We start from the raw sequence: 8,312 nt of genomic DNA on the forward strand, positions 1-8,312 counted from the left end.
CCATCTAGTGGCACAGCGGTGAGTCTGCAGACTTATGACGCTAAAATCCGTGTTTCGAGACCCATAGTGGGTACATCACAGATAGTCCATTGTGTAAATTTATGCTTAACTACAAAAAACAAATCAGCAACTGATATTACATAGCAACAACGACACTTATCTACGCGTATTTTTACTAATATAACTATATAGTTTGTAAATGGATAATCGGACGCAGATCTTTAAATCAAAACTAGGCCTGGCATGGCCTAGCGCGTTAATGCGTGCGCTTCGCAATCCGAGGGTCGCGGGTTCGCGCCCGAGTCGCGCCAAACATGCTCGCCCTCCCAGCCGTGGGGGCGTTATAATGTTACGGTCAATCCCACTATTCGTTGGTAAAAGAGTAGCCCAAGAGTTGGCGGTGGGTGGTGATGACTAGCTGCCTTCCCTCTAGTCTTACACTGCTAAATTAGGGACGGCTAGCACAGATAGCCCTCGAGTAGCTTTGTGCGAAATTCCAAAACAAACAAACAAACAAACAAATCAAAACAACTCATTCATTGTCACTTTTATATTTCGATAAAACAAGTTATTGAAATCTTGCTGTTTATCTACAAATAATACAATTACCAAATAAAGTTGCTTCCTTTTTCATTTTCTTAAAGTTAGTAACGAAAGTTGATGTGTACACAATTTCTAAATACGCAATATTTAAAAACAAACCCTGAATTTTATTATATCTAAATATCCAAACACCAGCCGAATTCACTAATAACTTATCTTGATTCAAGTGAAAATAACTTTCTAATTCTGATTCGTTTGGGCCTAATAATTAATTAGTTTTTAGCCGCGGCATATCGGCTCATAGAATGTCTGTGAATTTGCTTTTGTCTTTTTAAAGTACAAACTTGTAGTTCATAGCTTCGTCATCTCTTGAACGACTTGAGGTCTAATCACAGTTTTGGACTCAGAACGTTAAACCTTTTTGATTAATGTATTAACCACGCCAAAGGTCTTTTGTTGTTGTTGTTTTTGGAATTTCGCACAAAGCTACTCGAGGGCTATCTGTGCTAGTCGTCCCTAATTTAGCAGTGTAAGACTAGAAGGAAGGCAGCTAGTCATCACCACCCACCGCCAACTCTTGGGCTACTCTTTTACCAACGAATAGTGGGATTGATCGTCACATTATAACGCCCCCACGGCTGGGAGGACGAGCATGTTTGGCACGACTCGGGCGCGAACCTAAAGGTCTTTTAGTAGATTAATTTACCCCAATCTTTCCTAAAAGGATTTCAAAATGCGCGGCTATTAAAGATTCCCGCTTGTTTGTTTTTTGTTTTGTTTTTTTTGTTGTTGAATTGGATGTAACAGTTTCACTTGACGGTAAAATCCATTCAATGTAGAAATGCTAAGAAATTCAAAAGGAAGAATGTATGTTAGAAGTTCGAATTAACTAAAATCAACCTAAGGGAGGTTTCGAACAATTGCTCTTCGTTAACTTAAGAGGTTCTATCAACATTGACAAACAAGATAAAATGTTACACAACTAACATAACATTAAACAATACGATTAAACAAGGTGAGATGAAACAATACTTACACAATAGACAAGAGGGAAGGCAGCTAGTCATCACCACCCACCGCCAACTCTTGGGCTACTCTTTTACCAACGAATAATGGGATTGACCGTCACGTTATAATGCTCCCACGGCTGAAAAGGTGAGCATATTTGGTGCGACGGGTATGCGAATCCGCGAACATCAGATTATGAGTCGCACACCTTAACCCACCTGGCCTAACCCATTTGGTAAAGTTATAAGCCTGTAGGCTTATCGCTGAACTACAGATTTGTGTTATCGGAACCTTTCTTATAAAAGTCGAAACGTTTTCTTAATCTTACATTGTCAGTTGAGGCTCAGTATTATGCAATTACAAACTTTTTTGTAAAACTTATAGAAACTACAACATAATACGCAAATATTGCTGGTAACTAGAAAGTGCAACACAATACGCAATTATTGCTATAACAAAAGAGTGGAATACAAGACGCAAGGGTTGCTGCTGTCTAGAAAGTACAATACAATGCAAAATTGTATAATCTAAATCATGAGTTTTGCTATTGAACTTTGTAGAACATTTACAATGTTCTTAAGGTAATTAATTTTTCTTTCTAAATATAATACTGTAATCGAAATTATTGCCTTATGTTCTATGTTTGAGCATCATGGTACATGGTTTTACATACATTTCGTCTTAAGCACAGATTCAGTTCTTCAAGCGCTACTCAGTTGGAAACGCCTCATATGTTCGCTTTGGAAAAATAAGAAATCAGACTGTGGAAAACTTGAAAAATGTGTTTATATTATTTTAATGCAGATAATTATGTTTGATTTTCCTTTTGCTTATCATAAAAGGCGAAGAAATGAAGAAAAGGTATCTGTATAGTATTACCTATTTTCATTATGGTAAAGGTATCTGTATAGTATTGCCTATTTTCATTATGGTAAAGGTATCTGTATAGTATTGCCTATTTGCATTATAATAAAGGTATCTGTATAGTATTACCTATTTGCATTATGGTAAAGGTATCTGTATATTATTACCTATTTGCAATATAATAAAGGTATCTGTGCAGTATTACCTATTTTCATTATAGTAAAGGTATCTGTATAGTATTACCTATTTTCATTATGGTAAAGGTATCTGTGCAGTATTACCTATTTTCATTATAGTAAAGGTATCTGTATAGTATTACCTATTTTCATTATGGTAAAGGTATCTGTATAGTATTACCTATTTGCATTATAATAAAGGTTTCTGTATAGTATTACCTATTTGCATTATAATAAAGGTATCTGTATAGTATTACCTATTTTATGATAGTGACAGTAGTTATTCATTTTGATCTGTCACGATTACATGCAATTAAACTTATCACAAATATCGTAGATTATTTATATGCATACATGTTATTAAACGTTTAAAATTTAAGGTGCTTGTGTAAGTACTAAAGGTGTGGCGAGACTGATACCGTAAGCGTATCGTATCTTGAAGTCATGTTATGATTGTATCGATACATCGTCTGATACAATTTATGTATCGTCACGAAATCTGACAAACTTTCAGTAAATATAAGTCTTTTAAATTTCCCAATAAAGTATTTTAACTAAAATTAATGATTGTATAAAGAAATATATTTCTTTTATCACAAACATTACGTGCAAAGTAACAAATTAACAATAGCAAAATAAACAGAGTGATATTAACCTGTATTTTTACACCTCTTACCAGCTACCATTTAGTTGATCAAACCTAATAATTTGAACTAATTGTAAAATGTGAAGTATTGAAATAAACAGTGTTAGAAATACAGATAATAAATTACAGACAAGACTGTCAAACTGTGTAACAAACCGTTGGTAAAATCTGTGTATGTATCTTATCGAGTATTATAATGAGATAAGCACCTCTTGTGAATACGGATAATTAAAACACTCAAGCGACCGACGTTTTATACATATATTATTTAGAACGTATTCTGAGACCGTCAGCATTCTCAAAACAAACACTATACATTTTGATGTTCAATATCATCATCACAAGTTAACCCCTCGTGAGAATGACGTAATAGAATGTCGAAACATACAGTGTCTGTTTCGAGACCGTTGCCGGTCTCTGAATAAATTGTTTACGTTATGCACGTACAAAAAAAGAAAGAAAGAAAGAAACGTTGAGTGGTTTAATTAATAATGTTTACGTGTTATATTTATTTACCAAAAACGGAATAATGTAAGCCACCAACTAAATACTTAAAAAACTGTTAAAAGAGTGACATTCAAGTAAGAAACGACAGCTTGTATCTTAAAACCTCCAAGAGAAAACGGAATGCCAAAAACCACAGTAAAATCATAGATAAATAAGAAACGACAGCTTGTACCTTAAAATCCACAGTAGTAAATTCACAGTTTTGAAGTACATAAGACCATGCAACATATTACTTACTTTGTGTGAACTGTAATATTATTGTTACGATTATTTTATTGTTACATAATAATTATAATTATGTGCATTGTAAAAGTCTAACGAAGCAAATTTCGTAACTTGAGCGATATGTTATTAATTGCCTATGTATTTTATTTGACCTTGTTATAAGCTGTGAAACTGTTACTACGTTTATAAATCTATTTAGAAACAGAGAAACTGTTTGTGTTTTAAGCACGCAGACTCACTGCTTGAACCAATGAAAACACGAACATGAATGTACATAATTCAATAAATGAATTGATGTTTAATTAGCCTTACATTATTATAACATAGAAAAATATATAATCCGTAACTTTTATTGTCCAGTAATTGCCATTATTTAAGTATAAAGCAAGGTAATAACGAAAAGTGAAATGTATTTAGTGTAAATATTAGCTTGTGTTAATAGGATATGGATTATTATATTATTCTGTGCTTTTCTGTAGACGGCTCAATCACTTTTCAAATAGAATGAACCAATAAAGTGAGACATGGAGAGGCGCCAAATTTCAGTTTGTAGCCAATAAAAGCACAATACGTTGTTGAAGAAAGAGGTATGGATTAACCTAACCCCTCCCCCCAGGTCTCGATAAAGTGACCACATTTCAATCCAGACGCCGCAAAGATTACAACGTTCCTCAAGAACAGAGCATTCACTCATGCAGAAAAAAAAATCACACATCTGATTCGACTTCAGTTTGATATATTTTATTTCGTACCCAAAATAACAAGTTTTAGATATAATTCTGGTTGTAAGTACTAATTCTATAAACCAGAACGTTTGATGGAACTCCATTGTTATGGAACGTATAGAAACAGAGACGATCATCAGATATTTCTTTTTATTCAACAAACATTCTCAGACTCACTGAACGATATAGGTTATTACGTTCACAACACTACTGATTCAACAGGCCTTACGCAGGACTCACTGTACACTGTACGTTACGTTCACAACACTACTGATTCAGCAAACCTTACGCCAGGACTCACTGTACACTGTACGTTACGTTCACAACACTACTGATTCAGCAAACCTTACGCAGGACTCACTGTACACTGTACGTTACGTTCACAACACTACTGATTCAGCAAACTTTACGCAGGACTCACTGTACACTGTACGTTACGTTCACAACACTACTGATTCAGCAAACCTTACGCCAGAGTCACTGTACACTGTACGTTACGTTCACAACACTACTGATTCAGCAAACTTTACGCAGGACTCACTGTACACTGTACGTTACGTTCACAACACTACTGATTCAGCAAACCTTACACCAGAGTCACTGTACACTGTACGTTACGTTCACAATACTACTGATTCAGCAAACCTTACGCCAGAGTCACCGTATACTGTATGTTACGTTCACAACACCACTGATTCAGGAAACCTTACGCCAGAGTCACTGAACAGTGCAGTGTATTACGTTCACAACACTTTATTCGACAGACCTTACACAGGACTCACTGTACACTGCATTGTGTCTTTTGTATTCACTCTTTCCACACATTTGTTGACACATCATTCACTGAGTAATAGTCCTGAAAACGTTGATGTTATTGATGTTTCATTACATCAGTTCAAATACTGACTACTTCGTATAACAATGTTCCTTTATTTCGTCGCGTGTGAGAAAAATTCGATCTCAAAATCAGTTTGATTAAAAAATATGACGATTATTTCCTAATGTATTTGTCTAGGTTGAAATAAATTAATTATTTTAATCACATGCATGAGTTTCTTTGAATTAAATATATATATAAATCTAAGTTTAACAATTTAGTTTAGACGGTTATACAAAACTAATATAAAGACGATGTTTTCCTATCTTGCACTGTGTGGACTCACACCGCTGGAAACCGAGTTTCGATACCGTTTGCGGGCAGAACACAGATAGCTTAATGCGTAGCTCTGTGCTTGATTCCAAACACCTAAGCTCATGCAGTGTAGGATTACATAATGCTTTAACATATTAGTTAACAATCAAGGCGAGTGATTAATTCAGTTTTTTTTACAGTTGCCAAAATATATCTATCATTATAAAGTACGGTAGAACATAGTGTACTAAGTATGTATCGTCGTTAAGTGTGATAGAACATACTATATTAATTATGTGTTATTATGAAGTATAGTGGAAGATACTGTACTAACTTTGTATCGTTGTAAAGTATAGTGGAACACACTGTATTTGTTAGTCTTTACTTTTCTTACTTCCGTAGACTCTAACCTTCCGGGATACCGAGTAACCTGAAATAATGGATACTAAAAATAGAATGAACTAGTGAAAGGGTTAGGTTGTTTACACACAAAAAAAAATAGAGACTGTTCGGCTGTTAGGAGCTAGCCTAACGTACAGTCCACCAAGGTCAGGCTTTTATTGTGTTATGAGGCTTTGGTGAGACGTTTACCTAGAAGCAAACAAATCTTGGAGGTCACCTGACCCTCTTTGGTTCCCCTAGTGACACACTTCCGTGCCAGCTCGGAAAGAGAAAGTTGTAAACAAGGTCTGGTCGCCATTGTCCATAGTAGCCTGGTCCAGAATGAAGCGTCACTGTCGCCTTCAATAAACGGAAGTTTACGGTGCATGCCTGTGCGTAAATAACACGGTCCAGATGCGGGACCTTTCACTAATCTTATTTATCTAGAAAGTGAATAAAGAAAGGTGCACACAGACAGCTGGGGACGACTTGAAGTCAGTTCTGAAGCAGCCACAAACATCCGACCTTAGAAGGGTCTTCGATAAGACTTGAACCTACTACACTTATATTGAAAGGAAATAAAGTATAGACAGAAGGGAAGTTGAAGTTATGAGCACATGGCTGTGACGGATGTTTTGACCCACATTCTTGACAAAACTTAAAAAACAAAGTGCAAATAGAAACAAAACTTACTGTCAATAGGCCTAAGAAATGAAATATTTTAAAATGGCTTTTTTTTTTCTTCTCTCCTTCTGCCAATGTGCATATATGTGTGTGCTAATTACACGTAATGCAAGAAACACCAACGTTTCTGTACTTTCGCAACATGAATTTTATTTAATAAATTAACTAAAACTGTGTGAAGGATAAGTTTTGTTGGTTAATTTAAAACTAGTTTTTAAAGTTCTACTGAATCTAACGAATTGCTAGTTTTATCTGATACAGTAAAAAATATTTTTAAGCATTTTAGCTTCGTTATTTCATAGTTTTTGGTTGTTGTTGTTTTGTTTGGCAAAATAAATTGGTAAAATTTTATCCATTTGTAATTGATTATGTCTCTAACTGTCATATGAGATCTTGTGAACTACACTCCTATAAATAAAAGTACAAAGTTGTAACTGAAATAGTTCTGATAGCTAATTCTGGTAAAACTCTTCTTAACGAAATAAGAAAAAAAAAATTGCAATGAAAACCAACACGTGAACCGCATCTTTGAATAAAACTGCATCTAGTTTGTACTCTTGTCACTTGAAATAGATCCAATAAATTCTCGCCTAGAAAACTGTGTTCTTTAAACACACAAAACATTAACAACAGTATTTTCCAATAGTTTAACGAGACGGTGTTAGTGTACATTAAATAATATGCATAGATTAAAAATAACTTGTTCCACTGATCGAGCATCTTCAGAGCTAATGAGATAAAAAGAAATATATATCAAAAGGTATACATTTCAGACACTGTTGTAATGTTGATCTATTGGATTTTATAAGTTATATGTCGATAATAATTCAAAGTCCAACCCACGTAAACGATAACAAATTATTTTATTTCTTCCTGGACGTGTTTTTGTTTTTTCTACAGATTGCCTTCACAGTACATAGATCACGCGTATCACGTTTACAAATGACATTAACTGCATTGCATTAACGTAACTAACAAACTTATACTGCTTTACGGCTGAAACGACACGATACTCTAAATGATAGACCCGGTATGGCCAGGTGGTTAAGGCACTCGACTCGTAATCTGAGGGTTGCGGATTCGAATACCCATCACACCAAACATGCTCGCCCTTTCAGCCCTGGAAGCGTTATAATGTGATGTTCAATCCCACTATTCGTTGGTAAAAGAGTAGCCTAAGAGTTAGCGGTGGGTGGTGAGGGCTAGTTGCCTTCCTTCTAGTCTACACTGCTAAATTAGGGACGGCTAACGCAAAGACCCTCAGAGTAGCTTTACGCGATATTAAAAACAAACCAAACCACTAAATGATTCGCTCTACCTTTAGAAAAACTCTACTACCTTAAAACAGCTGACCATTGTAACTAACTTTCGAAATGTTCCTTAACCATCTTTTATTTATAATCCACCCTCAAATGTACTAG

Source organism: Tachypleus tridentatus, chromosome 3, assembly GCF_004210375.1.
Source record: "Tachypleus tridentatus isolate NWPU-2018 chromosome 3, ASM421037v1, whole genome shotgun sequence".
Lineage (NCBI taxonomy): Eukaryota > Metazoa > Arthropoda > Merostomata > Xiphosura > Limulidae > Tachypleus > Tachypleus tridentatus.